The sequence below is a fragment of the Pleurodeles waltl genome, chromosome 11, assembly GCF_031143425.1.
Source record: "Pleurodeles waltl isolate 20211129_DDA chromosome 11, aPleWal1.hap1.20221129, whole genome shotgun sequence".
NCBI lineage: Eukaryota > Metazoa > Chordata > Amphibia > Caudata > Salamandridae > Pleurodeles > Pleurodeles waltl.
The window spans coordinates 898,313,494-898,335,899 of NC_090450.1; positions in this window are offsets into that span (position 1 = coordinate 898,313,494).

A 22,406-nucleotide genomic window follows, 5' to 3' on the forward strand; every position below is an offset into this window, starting at 1 on the left:
GCGGGATAAATTTGCATGCATCGCCCACTGGAATCGACGCAGCGCTTGTGACTTAGACGAAGCCCAGGATTTTCCACACATCGACCCCGGGGCGTCCAAAAACCCCGCAACCCGAAGAGGATCCGAGTCCGCGAGCTGAAAATCGACGCACAGCTTCCTCGCTTGGAAAATATCAACGCAAGTCCGCGTGCAAAGGGGCGAAACCGACGCACACCTACCTGTTTTCCACGCATCTCCTCCTCTGCGGCAACTTGCAAGGATTTTTCAACGCAAACCAGGTACTTTGCCCTGCAAGAGACACTTGTTGTTTCTAGAAGACTTTAAGACACTTTATATTGCTTTTGCAGTAAAATTAAAATTCTAAAGACATTTTATATTACTTTTCCAGTAATATTTCAACGTATTCTTATTGCATTCTAATCGTTTTTGACCTACAATTATTTAGATAAAGATTCTATATTTTTTTTTACAAACACTGTGTGGTGTGTTTTTGGTAGTACTATATGGTGTTATTGTATGATTTATTGCATAGATACTTTACACATTGCCTCCTAGTTAAGCCTGACTGCTCAGGTCCAAGCTACCAGAGGGTGGGCGCAGGATGATTTGGATTGTATGTGACTTACCCTGACTAGAGTGAGGGTCCTTGCTTGGACATGGGGTAACCTGACTGCCAACCAAAGACCCCATCTCTAACATTGGTGATCAGCGGTGAGGATAGGACTTGTATTTGTGCAGTGACATACAGTAGCTAAGTATTCCACTACCTACCCACAGTTGAAGGTCAACTTGATTTTTTTATCTCTTTTTGCAACTCCGTTTTTCCTGTCAATTTTTGACTGAAATCCTCACTCAACATGTCTCAGGCTGGGTCTCAAGCAGGAGATTTTGACCTAGCCCTTTTGGAGACATATACTGTCAAACAGCTGAAAGGGTTCTGCAGGGATATGGGAGTACCCACCCAAGGTGCCTCCAGAAAGGAGGAATTTCAAATGGCGCAGAGGGCCTGGGCAGAAGCCAATTCAGAGGAGGATGCTGAGGAGGAGGGTCCAGGCGATGGCCCCTCAGAGCATTTCTTTCCCTTAATGGATAATGTTACCACTGCAATTATGCCCCTGCCAAACCAGGGAGCTGTGTCTCTGATCAAAGCCTGACCGCAGAGAAAAGGAGAGAGGAGAGAGAGTTTCAATTGCAAATGTCAAAATTAAAAATTGAGGCTCAACAGGAGGAAAGGAGGGCAGAAAGAGAAGCCAAACAAGCTGAATCTGAAAGAGCAGCCAAGCAGATTGAAGCTGAGAGAGCTGAAGCTGCAGCTGAGAGGGCCTTGGCTGAAAACAAAGTTTGTTAGCTAATGAACTGAGTCTCAAGGAGCTGGAGATCAAGGCGAGACAGTCTGAGTCCAGCAGTGACAGTGGCAGCATACATACAGGACCTGTTGGAGAGAAAAACGTTTGTATACCCAAGAGTGTGGTGCCCAGTTTTGTGGTCGGAGATGATATTGACAAGTGACTGGCTGCCTATGAAGTTGCACCAAGGGCTCATGGGGTCTCTGAAGGGCAAAGGGGGGCGGCCTTGTGGTTTTATGTACCCCCCAGAGGGGAGGGACACACTCCCTACACTAGACCCATGTGATCACTATACTTATCCTATCATAAAAGCCGCTTTACTGGCCAAGTTTGGACTGACCCTTGAAAGATACCGTCAGAGGTTTAGGGACAGTACCAAACTTTCCACACAGACCTGGGTTGACTATGATTTCTCCAATAAGGCACTGAATGGTTGGGTGCAGGGCAGCTAAGTAGATGATTACAAAGGGTTATATGACTTGACGCTGAGAGAGCATATGCTCAGTATTTCTTTTACAGAGTTGCACCAGCACTTGGTAGATAGTAAGCTGACTGATCCCAGGAAGCTTACTGAGGAGGCGGACCTCTGGGTAAGCACCAGAGTGTCCAGAAGGGTATCTGGGGGACACACCCACAAAGGTGATCAGGGTTCCCAACAGAAGAAAGAGGGGGGAGATAAACTTACAGATAAGGAACTCTCAAAAGGCCCCCAAAGAATTCCCAGGGAGGGGGTGGCAACCGTTCCTCTTCCAGATTTGGGAAAAAGGCAGGGTATTTTGAAAAATCATTAGGGAAATTAATCCCCAAATGCTTAGAGTGCTACCAGCATGGTCACTCTAAGGGCGACTCCCAGTGTTCCAAAAGAGCACAGTCCACCACCGGACAGACAACTGGGTTGACTAGTGTAGCGCTCGGGGGGGAGACAGACCGAGATAGCTTTGGGGAGCAGGAAGAGGTTTCCCTAGTGTCCCTGGAAGAAAGAGAAATGGTGCCTAAAGCCCACATGCCACAAAATACTTCCAAGTATAGGCAGTGGGTCACCATTGATGGTCAAAGGGTGGAGGCTCTGCGTGACACAGGAGCCAGTATGACTACTCTCAAGAGTCAGCTGGTGTCAACAGAGCAGATAGTCCCTAATACATTCCACCAGGTCATATTCGCTGACAATCGGGAGAGTCACCTACCGGTGGCTCTAGTTCCCTTTGAGTGGGGGGTCTCTGGTACTCAAAGTAGCTATGAGTCCTGCCATGCCTGTAGATTGTCTGTTAGGCAATGATCTTGAGCATACTGCCTGGAAGGAGGTAGAGCTCAGACCCCACCTGGAGATGTTAGGTTTGCCTGAGTGGGTCTGCATGACCATACGGTCCATGGCTGCCCGGGAAGGGAGTCAAGGGCGTCTGGAGCCTGTAACAATGGCCCAGACAGCTGCAAAAAGGAAGGGCAAAAGGCGCAGGAAACCTACTTTAAATGTTCCCACGGTAGTGGACGTGGCCCCTGAGGAAGAGGCGGCCCCTGAGCCAACTGGGGAGGACATAGCTGACCTGGGCAACCTGCCTGAACTTGCTGGCTGGCAAGTAGAGGGTGGGCCAACCAGGGCAGAATTCTACACAGCGCAGAAGGAATGCCCCACACTGGAGGGTCTGAGGCAACAGGCCACAGCCCAAGCAGCAGGTGACGCCTCTGGCACTCACCATATTTACTGGGAGAACAATCTCCTTTACAGTGAGCGTAAGGTTCCGGCCTCTGGGGAGGCATGTGTGCTGGTGGTCCCCCAGTGTTACTGGGCCTTCCTACTGGGTCTGGCTCATGACATTCCCCTGGCAGGACATCTGGGCCAAGACAAGACTTTTAACAGGCTTGTTACCCACTTCCATTGGCCCAGAATGAGAGTAGCCTCAGATAATTTCTGCAGAGCTTGCCCCACCTTTCAGGCTAGTGGAAAAACAGGGACAACGCTTAAAGCTACCCTAGTCCCACTCCCCGTCGTTGGCACCCTCTTTGAAAGGGTGGACATTGACATTGTTGGTCCTTGGACCCCAAAACTGCCTTGGGCAACAGGTTTATCCTGGTTTTGGTGGACCATGCCACCTGCTATCCAGAGGCCATCCCTCTGAGGACAGTGACTGCCCCAGTGGCGACCAGAGCCCTGCTGGGAATATTTACCCGTGTGGGATTCCCTAAGGAAGTTGTGTCTGACAGAGACACCAACTTCATGTCTGCGTACATGAAGTCCATGCTGGATGAGTGTGGGGTGACCTACTGGTTTACCACCCCTTATCATCCTCAATCCAATGGGCTTGTTGAAAGATTCAACAAGACCCTTAAAGGCATGATCAGTGGCCTGACTGAAGCAATGAGGCGTAAGTGGGACGTCCTCTTACCATGCCTGTTATTTGCTTACAGAGAGGTGCCCCAGAAGGGGGTGGGGTTCAGCCCCTTTGAACTTCTCTATGGTCACCCTGTCAGGGGACCTCTCAGCATAGTGAAAGAGGGCTGGGAGAAAGCTCCCAAGACCCCTCCCAGGATGTGGTCAGCTACATGCTGGCCCTCCGCAACCAAACCCAACGCTTCTGGAAGCAGGCCAAAGATAACCCTGAGGCCAGTCAATAGGTGATGAAGGAGTGATACGACCGGAAGGCCACTCTGATGGAGTTCTCACCTGGAAACAAGGTTTGGGTGATGGAGACAGTAGAGCCTAGGGCTCTCCAGGACCGCTGGACTGGCCCCTTTCAAATTAAGGAGCGGAAGGGGGAGGCCACTTACCTAGTGGACCTCAAGACCCCTAGACACCCCTTAAGGGTTCTCTATCACAACCGACTCAAACCTCACTTTGAGAGGTCTGAGGTCAGTATGCTCCTGGTCACAGATGAGGGCATGGAAGAGGAGAGTGAACCTCTCCCCGACCTCCTCTCTGCAAAAATAGGTGATGGGACAGCAGGGGGTGTCATTCTATCTGACTCCCGGACTCTAAACCAGAAAGGAGACTGCTATGAGCTGTTAGAACAGTTCTCTTCCCTGTTCTCCCTTACTCCTGGACTTACCAATTTATATGTTCATGATATTGGCACAGGAGACAGTCCCCCTGTAAAGAACAACATTTACAGGTTATCGGATAGGGTCAAGACCAGCATCAAGGAGGAGATCTCCAAGATGTTGACCTTAGGGGTTATTGAGAAATCCAGTAGTCCCTGGGCCAGCCCTGTGGTGCTAGTCCCTAAGGCTGCTGCCCCCGGTGCCAAGCCAGAATTCTGGTTCTGTGTGGACTACCGGGGGCTCAATTCAGTCACACAGACTGACGCTCACCCCATCCCCCGAGCTGATGAGCTCGTTGACAGACTAGGCACTGCCAAGTTCCTGAGTACGTTTGATCTTACATCAGGGTACTGGCAGATCGCTCTGACTGAGAGGGCTAAAGAAAGATATGCATTTTCCACACCTGATGGCCATTACCAGTTCCGGGTGATGCCATTTGGGTTGAAAATGCTCCCGCTACCTTCCAACGGTTGGTAAACGGGGTCCTAGCTGGTAAGGAGGCCTACTGCGCAGCCTACCTAGATGACATAGCTGTCTATAGTTCCAGCTGGGAGGAACACCTACTCCACCTCAAGGAGGTGCCCCAGGCCCTGCAACAGGCAGGCCTGACCATCAAGGCCAGTAAGTGCCAGAATGGGCAGGGTTCCGTGGTGTACTTGGGATACCTAGTAGGTGGTGGCAAGGTGCAGCCACTCCAGGCCAAGATTGAAACTATCAAGGCCTGGGAACCACCTAGAACACAGACTGAAGTAAGAGCCTTTTTAGGCCTCACTGGATACTACCGTAGGTTTGTCAAGGGCTATAGTACCATTGTGTCCCCCTTGACAGAACTTACCTCCAAAAAACAACCTAGGTTGGTAAGGTGGACAGAGGCTTGCCAGAAAGCCTTTGATTCTCTTAAAGAAGCCATGTGCACGGCCCCCGTGGTCAAGGCCCCTGACTACTCCCAGGAATTTATTGTGCATACAGACGCTTCAGAACATGGCATAGGGGCTGTTCTAGCACAGCTAAATGAGGAGGGCTCAGACCAACCAGTAGTCTTTATTAGCAATAGACTATTACCACTGGAACAGAGGTGGAGTGCTCTTGAGAGAGAAGCATTTGCTGTGGTCTGGGCACTGAAGAAGCTGAGACCATACCTGTTTGGGACTCCCTTCCGGGTTCAGACAGACCACAGGCCCCTCAGATGGCTCATGCAGATAAGGGGTGAAAATTCTAAACTCTTGAGGTGGTCCATTTCCCTACAGGGGATGGACTTTACGGTGGAGCATTGCCCGGGGACTGACCACGCCAACGCTGATGGTCTCTCCAGTACTTCCGCCTTAGTGATGAGAGCTCCCAGGAGGTTGGATAGCTCTCCCCACTTTCAGCTGGGGGACACACATGTTAGACCTGGCAGCCTTAGGGTGGTCACCCCTAACTTTTTGCCTGTCTCCCTCCACTTTTTAGACACTGTTTTTGCTGGTTTTTAGACTCTGCACACTTTACCACTGCTAACCAGTGCTGAAGTGCATATGCTCTCTCCCTTTAAACATGGTAACATGGGATCATACCCAACTGGACTATTTAATTTACTTATAAGTCCCTAGTAAAGTGCACTATAGGTGCCCAGGGCCTGTAGATTAAATGCTACTAGTAGGCAGCAGCACTGATTGTGCCACCCCACTTAAGTAGCCCCTTAACCTTGTCTCCGGCCTGCCATTGCAAGGCTTGTGTGTGCAGTTTCACTGCTAATTCAACTTGGCATTTAAAAGTACTTGCCAAGTCTAAAACTCCCCCTTTTCTACATATAAGACACCCCTAAGGTATGCCCTAGGTAACCCATAGGGCAGGGTGCTGTGTAGGCAAAAGGCAGGACATGTACCTGTGTAGTTTACATGTCCTGGTAGTGTAAAACTCCTAAATTCGTTTTTACACTGCTGTGAGGCCTGCTCCCTTCATAGGCTAATATTGGGGCTGCCCTCATACAGTGTTTCAGTGGTAGCTGCTGAGCTGAAAGGGGTAGGAAGGTCATATTCAGTATGGCCAGAATGGTAATAGAAAATCCGCTGACTGGTGAAGTTGGATTTAATATTACTATTTTAGAAATGCCACTTTTAGAAAGTGAGCATTTCTCTGCACTTAAATCTTTCTGTGCCTTACAATCCACGTCTGGCTGGGTTTAGTTTACAGCTCCTTGTTTATTCACTCAGACACACCCCAAACACAGGACACTCAACCTCACTTGCATACATCTGCATCTTGAATGGGTCTTCCTGGGGTGGGAGGGTGGAGGGCCTGAGACTTACATGACAATGGACAGTAGCCTGTCCTCACACAAAGGACTGCCACACCCCCTACTGGGACCCTGGCAGACAGGATTTAACTGAAAGGGGAACTTGTGCACTTCTGAGCCACTCTTTGTAGTCTCCCCCACTTCAAAGGCACTTTTGGGTATAAAAACAGGGCCCCTGCCCTACCAAGACAGACACTCCCTGGAGAAGAAACCTGAACCAGAACCTGCATCCTGTCAAGAAGAACTGCCTGGCTGCCCAAAGGACTCACCTGACTGCTTTCTGTGAAGGACTGCTGTCTTGCTGATGCCCTGCTGTCTTGCTGCTCTCTTGCTGTGCTGCAGAAGTGCTCTCCAAGGGCTTGGATTGAGCTTGCCTCCTGTTCCCTGAAGTGTCAGGCCCAGAAAAGACTTCATCTCTACAAGAAATTCCTTCTGCAACGAAAAACGACACACAGCTTGCAAAAAACGGTGCACAGCTGGCATTGCGGTGAAAAATCACCACATGCTGAATTCGGAACGACGCTGCCCGACTCCGCAACAGGAAGATCGACGCAGCTCCTGCAACACGACCGGAACTTCGACGCACGGCCCACTGGAACGACGCACAGCCAACCTGAAACGACGCAGCCCAACTTCCAGAGAGGAATCGACGCCACGCCTGCCGTGTGGGAGACATTTCCACGCATCGCACACTGGAATCGACGCAGCGCTTGTGACTTCGACGCAAGCCCAGGATTTTCCACACATCGACCCCAGGGCGTCCGAAAACCCCGCAACCCGAAGAGGATCCGAGTCCCTGCGCCGAAAATCGACACACGGCTTCCCCGTGTGGAAAATATCAACGCAAGTCCGTGTGCGAAGGGGTGAAACTGACGCACACCTACCTGTTTTCCACACATCTCCTCCTCTGCGGCCCCTTGCGAGGATTTGTCAACCAAACAAGGTACTTTGCCCTGCAAGAGACACTTGTTGTTTCTAGAAGACTTTAAGACACTTTATATTGCTTTTGCAGTAAAATTACAATTCTAAAGACATTTTATATTACTTTTCCAGTAATATTTAAATGTATACTTATTGCATTCTAATCATTTTTGACCTACAATTATTCAGATAAAGATTCAATATTTTTTTACAAACACTGTGTGGTGTTTTGTTGGTAGTACTATATGGTGTTATTGTATGATTTATTGCACAGATACTTTACACATTGCCTTCTAAGTTAAGCCTGACTGCTAAGTGCCAAGCTACCAGAGGGTGGGCGCAGGATAATTTGGATTGTGTGTGACTTACCCTGACTAGAGTGAGGGTCCTTGCTTGGACAGGGGGTAACCTGACTGCCAACCAAAGACCCCATTTCTAACACAGGGGAATAAAGACTTGCTGACATGTATATCTCCATTTAATAGATTGGTTCTGAGTCAGAATGGCCTTCAAGAAAGGAGTGGACCTTATTTTATAGAGGGCTGAAAGATGAACTCAAGGACCTATTAGCACAATTGGTAAATCGGCCTGACTCTTGTGAAGAGCTCATTGAGTTAATGGTTAAACTGGATCACTGTTTATCAGAGAGGTGAGTGACAAAGGTTGTACTGATAATAAGCTGTTCATAATCAGCGATAAGAAACAAGACACAGGTAAAGGCACAAACGAAAGTGAACGAATGCAAATCTGTACCATTGGAGGTCCACTTACTAAGGAAGAATGACAAAGAAAATATGACCAAAAGTAGTGTTTGCATTGTGAGGAAAAAAGGTAACTTTTTGAAGGATTGTACGGTCAAACCCAAAAAACAGGTTGTAGGGGCAGAGAGCTCTGAAAGCAGAAAGTTTGAGGGAAACTCAAACACCCGACTACGGTGGAGACTGGTTGCTCCAGTGTAGAAAGACTAGGCGTCTCCCACTTTTTGGCTCAAAGTAGCTCTAAGAGAGAATTCCACCATTTATATATATCCGCGCGGGTGGAATGGGTCCTTTCAGAACATCCAGTTTCTCTCTAGCTCAAGGTGGATTCAGAGGCCACGAAGACTACTTGTGAGGTGACAATGTGCCTTTTCTCTAATCATTGTGAAAGCATTCGATTCGATCTAATATGTGCGCCCCAATTCAAAGTCATACTAGGAATCCCATGGCTTCAAAAATATGTGGGTCTGGGGCTCACTGTGCCACTGGACTCAAGCTAGCCTGGCTAATGAAGGGTGATACCCTGAAACCAGTCCCAGAAGGCTTGTTTCCGGTCCGGGGGGGTCCTGGCCTAGCAGTTCGGGCTGGACTGTTCCCATGGGGAACAGGGTCAATACTGATTTGTAAATGGCTGAGTCCAAACTGGGGTAGCATGGTGAGCAAAAGAACACTGGATTAAACCCAGATCTGTGACTAGGGGTGAGTGTTTGAAAAGTTTCAACTCTTTATCCATCATCTTTTTTCTGTTGCTAAAGTTGCCCTAAGTGGGAAGGGTATGCCTAGATGTGGGTCCCTTGCTCACTGTGCCACTGGATTCAAGCTAGCTTGGCTGATGAAAGGTGATACCCTGAAATCGGTCCCAGGATGTTTTTTTCCGGTACAGGGAGGACCTGGCCTGGCAGTTCGGGCTGGACTTTTCCCATGGGGAACAGGGTCAAGACTGATTTGCAAATGACTGGGTCCAAACTGTGGTTGCATGGCGAGCAAAAGAACAATGGATTAAACCCAGATCTGTGACTGGGGGTGAGTGTTTGAAAAGTTTCAACACTCTGTCCATCATCCTTTTGTGTTGCTAATGTTGCCCTATGTGGGAAGGGTATGCCTAGACGTGGGTCCCTTGCTCACTGTGCCACTGGATTCAAGATAGCCTGGCTGATGAAAGGTGATACCCTGAAACCAGTCCCAGGATGTTTGTTTCCGGTACAGGGAGGAGCTCGCCTGGCAGTTTGGGCTGGATTGTTCCCATGAGGAACAGGGTCCAGACTGATTTGCCTATGGCTGGGTCCACACTGGGGTAGCATGGTTAGCGAAAGAACAATTGATTATACCCAGATCTGTGACTGGGGGGTGAGTGTTAGAAAAGTTTCAACACTCCGTCCATCATCCTTTTGTGTTTCAAAAATATAACCCCATCATAAACTGGGTTACACAGAGTGTTACTGTGCAGTCCCAATTCTATAAAAAGAACACTGATAGGTGGAGGCTCCACCTGGTAAAGGTATTTCAGCAAGTATGGAGGATGCAGAAAAGGGAGAATACAGGTTACCCTCCGTATATCAAGATTTTTCAGATGTCTTTGGAGGCCACTACTTTATCACTGCACCGTCCCTTCGACCTTTGGATAAATCGACAACCAGGCTTACAAATCTTGTGTAGTCTAATTTATGCTTTAACAAAGAAGGATAACTCCTATTTGTGCCAATACTTCGATGATATGCTGGCTATAGGCCTCATACGACCTTCTACATCCCCAGTTTCATCACAACTATTTTTTGTCCCTGCAAAAAAAAAGAAAAAGGAGGAACTTAGGGTGTGTATTGACTATAGGGCCCTAAACAAGATCATAATTAAAAAACAGATATCCTCTGCCTCTGATCTCAACCGTAATCGATCAAGTAAAAATGCATGCAAATACATAAAATTGGATTTGCGCAGGGCTTACCATCTTGTAATAGTCCGGGAGGGTGACAAGTGGAAAACGTCTTTCCAGACCAAATTTGGTTTAGACAAATACCTCAGCATGCCTTTCGGACTTTGCAATGGCCCTGCCGCCTTTCAATATTTTATCAACAAGGCCATACATGTCTTCATCGATCAGTGTGCTGTCACCTAAGTTGACGATATTTTAATTTATTCCAATACCTACGAAGATCATGTCACCCATGTCAAAGCCATTTCACAAGCCTTACGACAACATCAGCTCTTCGGAAAGCAAAAAAGTGTAGTTTTCATGTTCAGGAAGTGGAGTTGCTTGGGTATATCCTAATCCCAAAATGGGGTATAGATAGACCCTAAAAAGGCTGACGCTGTTGCTCAGTGGTAAGCCCCGCAAAGTGTCTAAGAAGTACAAAAATTCCTGGGCTTTGCCAACTTCTTTAGGAATTTTATTGTTCACTTTCCCAACATTTTTCATCCCATCACTAAATCACTCTGCAAAGGAATGAAGTTTCAGTGGGGAGAAGAGGCAGATAAGGCCTTCCACCAATTAAAAGACAAGTTCAGTACAGCTCCCATTTTACAACACCCAGTCCCTACAAAGCCATTCCTGGTCGAGGCGGACACCCCTCAAGTAGCAGAGGGTGGGGTCTTGTCTCAGCACTATAATAGGACCGGGGAGCTCCACCCAGTGACTTACTTCTCCCACAAATTTAGTCCAGCCGACATTACTTCAACAGCATTATTCAATAGCAGATCGAGAATTACTAGCAATAAAATGTGCCTTTTAGGAATGAAGACATTATCTCCTAGGGAGTTTACATACAGTCACCATTCTTACACAACATACAAATTTACAATTCCTTAAAACCACACAAACTTTAGCTGCACAACAATTGGGGTGGTCCCAATTCTTCAGCGGTTATGATTTTCTGATCTAGTTACAACCAGGTTGTAAGAATAGAAAAGCAGACACACTTTCTAGATTAACCTACTCCACTAATGAACAAGTGGAAGAACCACCATTTATTATCCCTTCAGACAAAATGGCGGGGGCCTTGATTCAGATTTTTTTACGAGAGGTGTAACTAGAGTAGGAAAGTACTGCAGCCATAAAAACCCTGCAACAATACACTACAGATGTCACTAGCTGTGAGGGATTAAAGTATGTAGCGCAGAAGTTATATCTACCCACAAAATAAATTGCAAGACAAAGCCTGTGAGCAGTGCCATGTTTGGAAGCTTGCTGGTCACCTAGGGGAAAAAGGACTCCAGAGATCCTTCAACTACATTTTTGGTGGCCATCCATATCCAAAGATGCAAAGCCTTATGTAGCAAACTGTGTTACTTTCGCACAAGGGAAAAGTTTGCACCAAGCTCCCGCTGGTCTTTTGCAACCCTTACCTATGCCACCTACACCCAGGCACACTGTATCATTAGACTTTGTGGTAGGATTACCAAAATCCTAGGCTGGGGTTACTACCGTTCTACCAGTACTAGATCATTTGACCAAAATGGCGCACTTAGTTCCTCTAAAAACCTTACCTTCGGCCTTACAATTAGCCCAGGTTTTCTTAAAATCTATAGTTTGTCTCCATGGGCTTACTTCAGTGGTAGTTTCCAATCAAGGAACACAATTTATATTGAAATTTTGCAAATACCGTTGCCAGGAATTGGATATGGATATCCACCTGTCATCCAGTCACCACCCACAATCAGATGGACAGAATGAAAGAGTCAGTCAGTTTGTGGAGCAATATTTACGTTGTGATCTTCTAAGCTCTGAAGTGGATTGGACAAAGTGTTTGAGGGGTGTCAAATTTCCATGTTACAATGTAATCCATGTAACTATTTGAATATTCACCTTTTACTGTAATTATGGGTATCATCCTTGCATGTTGTATTTGAATGTAGTACCTCAGTTACCCACTCCTGCTGTACAAGATTTTTTTTACAACAATTGAGTGACATTCAAAGAAATGCACTAGACAAAACAAATGTATAAGACACATGCAGACAAAAAGAGATGCCAGGGACCAGATTATAAGGAAGGACAAAGTGTATGGTTGTCAAATAAACACTTAAATCTGAAGGGTGCACAAAGATTTCATCCAAGGTTTGTGGGCCCTTTCACTATCATCAAGAAAATTAACGAGGTAGCCGTGAAAGTAGAACTCCCCACATCTCTGCTAATTCATCCAGTGTTCCACCTCTCCTTGTTAAAACCAGTAGCGAACATCATGCACTGCCCAAAGGGACCCTCTCCAATCCAAGTGGATAATCAACCATAGTATGAGGTAAGGGCGGTATTAGATTTCAAACAAGTGCATAATAAACTTTAACTACTTGTTGGATTGGCAAGGTCACGGATTGGAGGATTGTTCATGGGAGCTAGCAGGACATGTACATGCTCCTCGATTGGCTCGCCAGTTCCATCACAGATACCACAACAAACCAAAACCAATTGGGGGCACATAGAGAGGGATGTACTGTTGAGCCTGCAAACCAGAATATGCTGCAGAACCCACATTTGGCATTTAGTAAAGTGTATCCCTAAGCAAATCACCTGCTCTTGCATAGGCCAATAATTGTTGTTGTCTTTGAGAAATGTTTACTTGAGCCAATGCTTGTTTTAGAACTCATGTAGAAATCTGGGGCACGTGTCAACTTGTTGCCTGAGCTTGTGGCATCCTCATGTCTCAGACTGGGTGTGGCCAGGTACAGCAGCCTTATGACTCAGACTGGCTGTGGCCAGGTGACTCGGACTGGGTGTGGCCAGGTGCAGCAGGTATTTTAAGCCACACCAGTCTTGAGGTGCTTTCTTGCTGTCAGAGGTTTTCAGATGCAGAGTGGGATTCTCTGCCCCTCCGCTCTTGTTCCTGGATCGTCTACTCCACATCCCAGCGTCGCGAATGCCGAACCTAGAATAGAAGACCTCAAGAAGATTAGCATCATAAAGAACACTTCGGGCCTGATTACAATTTTGGAGGACGGTGTTAATCCGTTCCAAATATGACGGATATACCACCTACCGTATTACGAGTCCATTATATCCTATGGAACTCGTAATACGTTGGGCAGGATATCCCTCACATTTGGGACGGATTAACACCGTCCTCCAAAGTTGTAATCAGGCCCTAAGTGCTTTGCACACACTAGTTGCAATACATGATTCAAAGGTCTGTTTACTTCCATGTTCAGTTGTCACTGTGATATAACAGTGATGACATCAATTACATACAAAAGTGAGCTTTAGTATATTAACCCTATGTGCTCAGTGTGGTTAAAACACTGGACTGTGTTCTTTCCGATGCTAACACGCTGCGCTGATTAATCCCTGAATATTTGAGAAATCGAAATATTTAGGAACTGATTTTCATTTTTATTGCCTGTTATATGTCTATGATTGTGAGTGTGACTGTGTTTTAGAACGTCTCATCAAGACCCAACGAGCAAGACGTACACTGAATTTCTGGAACACTTTTGGTAGGTCTTCCGGTGGGGCCGCATTGACTTGGGAAGAAGGTGGGAATACATGTAGATAGTATAGAAGGCTAAACATTGTATCTGTTTGCAGGTTCCACAAAATTACTTGAACATCTCTAGAGAAAGGGGAGAGCTATCAAAAGTGGGAAAGGGGACCCTGACAGGTACACCCAGTTTGTGGGAATTGGCGAAGAGTAGTTTTAGTATATTGGTTACATGAAAATTGTTATTTGGCTAAATGTTTCATTCATCATACTCGATATCTGCTCTACACAGACCACTGCTAGCCACCCTGATCCTGCCAGGCAACGTCCTTGTTTCTCTCTCTCTCTTCCAACCCCTTCCTCTGGAACCTTCCCATGCCGATCATGTACAAGTAAGTGGGAGGCACGTAACATCTAGGTGGAGTTGGGAACAAGCAACTTGGGTCCGCGTTGTGTCCCTGTGGGACGAACAGGTTAGTGCTCGGCAACATGTGGTGCCCACGAGCCTGAAGAATTAAAAGACACCACAAGGTAGGGAAAATACTAGTGCTCGTATAATCATAGGTTTAGCGAGCTTAAGGCCAAAAGTCATAGTAAATGATTTTGAATAATATGTTGTCAAATCAAGGGCGGACATAAACTGGACAAATTAATATACTAACTTGCGCAATGCTTTGGGAGTAAGCACAATGAGTTCAGCGTCGTCCACATCGAGCGCCACTGATCTTGGGCACAAATGGTGTGGTACTTAAAACTAGGTCAGGGACTAATTTTTTAATATAAAGAATGAATAACAGTAGGGCAAGAAAACATTCTTGTCGGACTTCCTCACCATTTTAACCAAACCCAACCCTCGCCTTTCGTATTTCTGTGCAACAATATTAGCACATGCCCCAGATCCGGGTCAAGTCCCGTCTCAGAGAGCAGCTCCCACAACTTTGTCCAGCTGACACAGTCAAAGGCCACTGACAGGTCCATAAAGGCCAAATAAATAGGTGACTTCTTGGCCACTGTGTATTCCCCAATAAGTAAAGTTAAATTTAGGCATTGTCCGGCTGTGCCGATTCTAGAACGAAACCCATTCTGAGATGCACTTAATATATTATTGAGCCCATTATGATATCCTATTATAAGAACTCTTCCAAAGATTTTAGCTGCTATATCTATCAATGATATGAGACAATAACAATGCTGCTTGGAATGGTCACCTTTTTTGAAAATAGGAACAATCAACAAACTGAACCATGAAGAGAGAATGGTCTGAGGACTTAAATTGTTAAAGATGTTGGTCAGTAGGGGTGCCCAAAAATCAACTTCACTCCAAAATAAATCAATTAGGACGCCATCCAGGCCTGGTGTTTTAACCCTTTTACTCTGCTGTATGGCAATAGTAACTTTGTGCATAGAGGCCTGAAATAAAAGTGGAGGGGGATCCACTGTAGCAGACATTAGAGGTGGGTCAGGTGTTTGGTAAATCGTAGACAAATGGGCTTCCCAAGCAATAATACTCATTTGGGGGCTAATGATAGTGTTTGGTCCAAAGATCAAACACCGGAAACTTGCTCCAAAAACATTTGCTGTCCTTAGTATGGGCCATGCATAATAGTGTGAGAGATATAATTTGTCCTTCTGGTCGTCAGTAGCTTATAATGTTTCCGCAAGGCAACCATAGCTATACAGTCTCTCGTGACCCTTTAAGGGTCATGTGTAAAGAGCGATTGGTCAGTAAACACTCCTGGTCATACCAGTGCAGGACCAACTCGGAAGGTCTAGAAGGTTTTAAAAGGGACTGGCGAATTCTAGAGCATAGATTACCAAAACAATGAATCATCAACCTCTGCCCGTCCACACCCTCATCCAGACACCCCATAACAAGATCAATATTCTCCCAGATTACCTTGCGTAAATGGATTACAGGGTCTGGTAATTTTCAACAGAGTCTAAGGTTATCTGTAAATACCAACAAATTGATAAGCCCCGCAGGAATTTTTAAATTTACCCTGGCAGGAAAATCAAGGGCTACTTTTAATGGATCATGATAGCCAAAATCTGTACAAATGACAGACACACAGCAGATTAATTAAGTATGAGACGAACAAGTTACTTGCCTTTGGTAACGCATTATCTGGTAGAGACTCTATCTAGCTGCAGATTCCTTACCTTAGAATTCCCTGGTGTCAGCTTGGAATCCGGAAGTTTTGCTGAGCAATACCCTTGCGTGCACCGTTGGGTGGCGTTGTGTGGATCCGTGTGGTGTTGTCAACGTTGTTGGAGCCGTTTGTGATGTCACGGTCGCCTACAAAGGCACCACCCAGGTGCACATATGTCAGTTCCTTTTCCACAAACTTCTACGGCAGAAGTGCAGAGCCATGGAAAAAAACAACAGTTTGTCTGTGCAAAACTAGGACCCTGAAAGGGACAATCCCTGACCCTGTTAGATGCGTCTGCAGAGCGGGAGGCATGGGTGTGTGTGTAAGGAATTTGCAATATAGTGTCTCTACCAGATAACACGTTACCGAAGGTAAGTAACTTGTTCATCTGATACAGACTTCTAGCTGCAGATTCCTTACCTTAGAATAGAAACCCAAGCCATACCCTCCTGGGCGGTGGGCTGCAGACAGATCTTCACACCAAAAAGTCCTACAGGACCGAACGGGCAAAGTGTCAGACTCTACAGACCTGATTGTCCAGGCAGTAATGTCTTGCAAACGTGTGCAATGATGCCCACATTGCTGCCTGACAGATATCCAGGACTGGAACACCTTGTGCTAGTGCAGAGGTAGCAGCATTACCCCTGGTGGAATGAGCCCTCAAGCCCTCAGGAGGCTGCTGCTTGGCCAGTGCGTTGCAGTTCCTAATTCAGAGAATGACCCAGCACGAGAAGGTTTGTTTCTGCACTGCCCGAAGCTTTTTTGCTCCCACGTACCCCACAAAGAGTTTGTCATTCACCTGTAATTCTTTTGTATGGTCAAGGTAGAACAACAAAGCTCTTTTTGGGTCCAGTCGGTGGAGCCGCTCCTCTTCCTTAGAGGGATGTGGTGGAGCAAGGAAGGTAGGCAGGGTGATGTTTTGACCAAGGTGAAATGGGGTCACCACCTTGGGAAAGAAAGAGGCATGAGCTTTGAGTACCATCTTATCTGGAAACATGGTGAGAAACAGTGGCTTGGATGAGAGAGCCTGCATCTCACTCACCCTTCTGGCAGATGTTAATGCCACTAAAAAGGCTGTCTTGATGATGAGCAGACAGAGGGGACAGTTCTGTAATGGCTCAAAGGGAGAACACATGAGAAACGTGAGAACTAGATTTAAGACCACTGAGGCATACCAAAGGGCATAGGGGGAAACATATGTACAAACCCTTTGAGAAATCTACGTACAATAGGAGACGAATAATGAAGGATAATCAGGCAGCCGAAGGAACGCCAATAGGGCAGAAAGATAGCCTTTTAGAGTGCCCAAGGTAGAACCCTGCTTGGCAAGGGATAATATAAAGATGAGGATGTCAGAGAAAGAAGCAGAAAGAAGATCAATAGATCTTTGTGTACAATAATATACAAAGAGTTTCCAACTGCAGGCATATATCATCTTAGTGTAGGGACGCCTGGATGGCAGAATAACTTTACAGACTTCAGGAAGAAGGTCGAAGGCTGTAAACTGTCACAGCTCAATCTTCACACATGAAGGCGCAGAGCTTACAGGTTCAGGTGGAGAACCTTCCCCTGCTGCTGCAACAGAAGATCTTCCCGAAAGGGGAGGCTGATTGGAGGATCGATGTTCATTTTCAGGAACTAACAATACCAGGCTTTCGGTGCCCAGTCTGGAGCCACGAGGATTGCTTGGGCCCCGTCATTCTTGATCTTCTTGACACTGTCTAGGCAGAAGTGGAATGGGTGGAAAGGCGTACATGACGCCTGAACTCCACTCGTGACGAAAAGTGTTGCCGAGCGAGTGCCGCCTTGAAAACTCCAATGTGCAATACTGCTGACATTACGCTTTCTCTTTGGAAGCAAACAGGTATAAACAAGGATCTCCCCACTGCTGACAGAGTCCTTGTGCCGCCTCCGGATGGAGACACCACTCATGAGCCGCTACGCATCGATGGCTGAGTTTGAACCTGCCAGGTGTTGAACCAGCAGGGTTATGCCCTGCTGTTCCAGCTATGTCCAGAGACGAAAGGCCTCTTGACAAAGGGTCCATGACCCCACAGCGGCCTGCTTGTTGCAGTACCACATTGCGGTTTGTTTGTCTGTGAACACCTGCACCATCTTCCCTTTTACAACAGGAAAAACTGTTTTCAATGGCAGTCAGTTGATATGGAGTCTGGATTCCACCAGAGGCCTCTGATCTCCACCTCTCCCAGAGGGCCGCCCCATCCCAGAAGTGACGCATCTGTCACTACTGTGAGATCTGGTTGGGGAAGCGAGAGGAGTCTACCTCTGACCCATTTGCAGTTCACTAACTACCACAGCAGATTTTTTGCAGTTCCCTCTGAGATCTGAACTGTGTCTGTGAGATTCCCATGATGATGTGCCCATTAGAACTTCAGGTCCCACTGCAGTACCCTCATATGCCATCTGGCATATTTGACTAACAGGATGCAGGAGGTCATAAGGCCCAACAGCCTCAGAGTCTATCTCACTGAAATCCAGGATAGAGGCCAAAATATCGGTATCATAACCTGAATATCCTGGACTCACTGCTCAGGAGGATAAGCTTGAAACTGCACTGTGTCCATAACAGCTGCGATGAAAGGAAGCTTCTGAAAGGGAGTCAAGTGTGACTGCGGCACGCCTCTAGTGAACCCCAGTGAATGCAGGAGGTTCACGGTAGTCTGAAGGTGGGTGACAACAGCCTAGGGAGAACGAGCCTTCAAGAGCCAGTCATCAAGGTAGGGGAAGACAAATCTCTAACCTGCACAGATGAGCTGGTACCACCGCCATCACTTTGGTTAACACCCGAGGGGCACTGATGAGACGGAAGGGAGCATGGTAAAGTGAAAGTGCTTGTGGCCCACCTTGAACCCTAAGTAAGCCTGGGGCAGGCAGGATGGGAATGTGAAAATACACATCAAGCAAGTCCAGCGGTACCATCCAGTCTCCTTGGTCTAGGGCAGAGAAGACCTGAGCAAGAGCGAGCATCTTGAATTATTCTTTTTTGAGGAAGAGATAGATATTCTGAAAAATCTAGAATAGGGCAAAGACCCTTGTTCTTTTTGGGTATCACAAACTAGCGGGAATACAACCACTGCCTACTTCTCTCATCTGAACCCTTTCTTTGACTCCCTTGGCTGCAGAGCAAGGCTAAGTTATCCTCCATCAGTCAATCTTTTAATGGAGGCATAGAGGGAGAGAAAGACTGGAAGGGGAGGGAGCAGCCCTTCTGTATGAGCTACAAGACCCATTTGTCCGATGGTATGGACCACCAGTGAGGGAGATGAAACTGAATCCTCACTCTAACTGGACATGGTGTGGTACCCTGCCCCTTCCGAAGCCTCAAAAGGGGTGAAAGACAGCCTGTTGGCAAGGGATTGCCAAGAGGCCCAAGGACCTGGCCGCAGCCAGAGAATACTTGAAGCGCTCCAGCCCTGAGTCTGCCTTTTCACCAAATAGGCAGGACCCATCAAAGGGCATGTCCATAAGGTTTGCCTGGATGTCCCCCACAAAGCCAGATGCTAGAATCCAGGTGTGGCGATGAAGGGCCACCGTCAACGAAATCGCTCTACCCAGCGTGTCCGTCATGTCCAAACCACACCTCATAGTAAACTTGGCTGCATCTCTCCCATCTTTGACTGCGTGTGAGAGTGTCCTGCACGCCCTCAGGGACCTGAGGCAGCACCTGGGCCACCGTATCCCATAAAGTATGGGGGAAACAGCCCAAAAGGCATGAGGTGTTTACTGACTTCAATGCCAGGCTGGAGGAAGAAAACATTCTGATCCCATGTTGGTCCAGTTTCTTGGATTCCCTCTCTGAGGGAGTGGAAGGGAAGGTGCCATGGGATGTGGAGGCTTGGACCACCAAGCTCAATGGGGTAGGGTGTTGGGTGAGGAAGCAAAGATCACTTGGAGCTGGGCGATGGCCGAGGCCAATTGTCCTATTTACAGGAGCCCCTGTGCTGGGTTTGCACCACGCCCCCAGCAGGACATCAGTAAGGACTTCATTAAAGGGTAACATTGGTTCTGAAGCACCTCAGGCAGGAGGTTAGTCCTTACCAGCACTGTAGGCAGATCTAGGTCCAAGACCTCAGCTACCCTACACACCACCACAGCATACATTGCTCCCTCCTCCGTACAAGGGAGGGCATGCCAGTATCTGAAGAGGTGTCCAGTCCACTGGCTTCTCCTAACTCCTCATACCAGTCCATTTGCCTCAACCCATATTCAAAATGGTCCTGAAACCCCCCTCATTTCTCTCCAATGCTGGGTTGATCATAATAAGACTCAGGCAATTACTTGGCCCCTGTTGACACCGTTGTGGCCAGAATCGGCATCACACAACACCGTTCTGGCTCATCGGGTATCAGAATGGAACTCGCTCCACCAAGTGGACGCCAGTGGCACGGGGAGCATTGATGTCTGGAATGACACCAGAGGAGACCGACTGTGTGGACTTGGCGTCCTTCTGGATCCAATATTGGATCCAAGAGACCCCATCGCCAAAGCCACAGGCGTGGAACCTGAAGGGGACTTTGCCGTCCCCACAGGGCCAGCTCGCTCAAATACGAGACACATGCCCCTGTAAAACTCTTTGAGCTCAGCTGGGTTGTTCTGGCTCCTGGAAAGAGGGGGAGGCTCAAAGTCAGACCTGGCATCGGCTCCGCGGAACTGTGTTTGGAATGTGATGGGTGAGGTGAAGTTGAAGTCCGCTTGGACTTTTTCTTCTTCTTCTTGTGCCTCTTCCACTAGAGCCCAAAGGACCTTTGAGTGTGATGAAGATGATCTGGGGGTCCTGGCGCAGTCCTGTGACCTCCTCCTCGACCGGGACCTCCAAGGAGTTGCGCCAGCTAACGTCAACTGCTGCGCCACCATGAGCTTCAGAGACCGCTCCCTCAAAGCTTTCGGAGCCATGGCCGGGCAGCCAGAAGACAATTTCGAGTCATGGTCTCAGACCAAACATCAGAGACATACCTTATTGGGGTCTGTCACCGACATGGCATGGTGGCAGGTGCTGCACGGCTTGAACCCTGTCTTCCTAGATGTCATTCTCGCACAGACTTGAAAAAACATATTCCACAAAAAGGTCGAAAAAGACCTGTCAAAAAAGATAGAGGGTAGCTCGATTCTGCATCTGCGCTATCTGGCACAGGAGGAAAAGAACTGACGTACATGCACCTGGGTGGTGCCTTTATAGGTGACGTCACAAACGGCTCTGGCAACAACACCACGCAGATCCAAACTATGCCACTCAACAGCACACACCAGGATATAGCTCAGCAAAACTTCTGGATTCCAAGCTGGCACTAAGAAATTCTAAGGTAAGGCATCTGCAGCTAGAAATCTCTCACAGATACAAATATATAATAAATTATCAATGCACAGTTCCTCCCCCTATAAGAAGCCTTCTGCGAATTGTTAGTGCCTACAACCTCTAAAGCATTGTATATATCGTGAGCAGCAAGAAAGATCGCCAACTCTTTACCTCTTGTGTCAGTAGCTGCAAGCCTAACCAAATCATCCCCCATGCCACCATTATACAATTTGGCGTTAAAATCCCCGCAAGACATACATGTGACTGTTGGCCTTTTAAAGCTCTTCTCTCCATATTTTTTTTAATGCAGGCAAACAGACCCGACAAGCAATGATTAGAAAGAATAATAAAATCATTGTTGTAAAAGTTGACTAAATATATGGGTAAAACCACTTTTAAGAGAACCACCTGACAGTCACTAATATGAACCTTTTAATTCTCCGCATGAGAGCCTAGCAACAAATTGACCCATATGGTTAAACCACCAGGCACGTGGCCTGAACAGAACGGAGTAGTTGGGACACTGAAGCACATATAACCTTCAATTGCTATAGGGTTAATCTCCCACGTTTACTGAAAGAACAATAGATCATAATATTTGATGAACAATGCCAGTCCGAGGAAACCATCTTTCTGCGTAGCCCTGCAACATTTCAACTCAGTATTCGGAGAGGGCTATGTTCTACATTAATAGGACCAATTAACAAAGAATTCCTTGGTGATGACCTCAGCCCAAAAGTTTTGGCACGTCACATTGCTTGTTGAATATAAAATACGAGTTTCCACTGACTCCTCGAAGAAATGCCCCAGTGGGGGTGCCCCAAGACCTTGGGGGGGCCTACAGGCTAAAGGGAAAGCCCTGTATTTCCATGTGTGTTATCAGAAACAATACAAGGGGCAGCCAGGGCCGTTAAGTGGCTTTCTATCACCCTCAAGCGGTCAGATATTGGACTTCCATGTTTTTCCAAAATTTCCACAAATTTAGCACTAATTTCCTCCATATTTAAATTGTAAAGCACACTTCGTGATCAGACTCTTCCTTCTGGTTGTCGGTTTAGTTTTAAAGCTCTGCTGGCGAGAATGAGTGTTAGTTTTCTTCCGTTTTGCACTTTGCTCGGGGGACTGGGAAAAGACATCCACTGGGACTGGTCGTGAAGCAAAAGCGGTGTCTGTTAATACAGTTCCGGGAAGGGAAAATCTACAA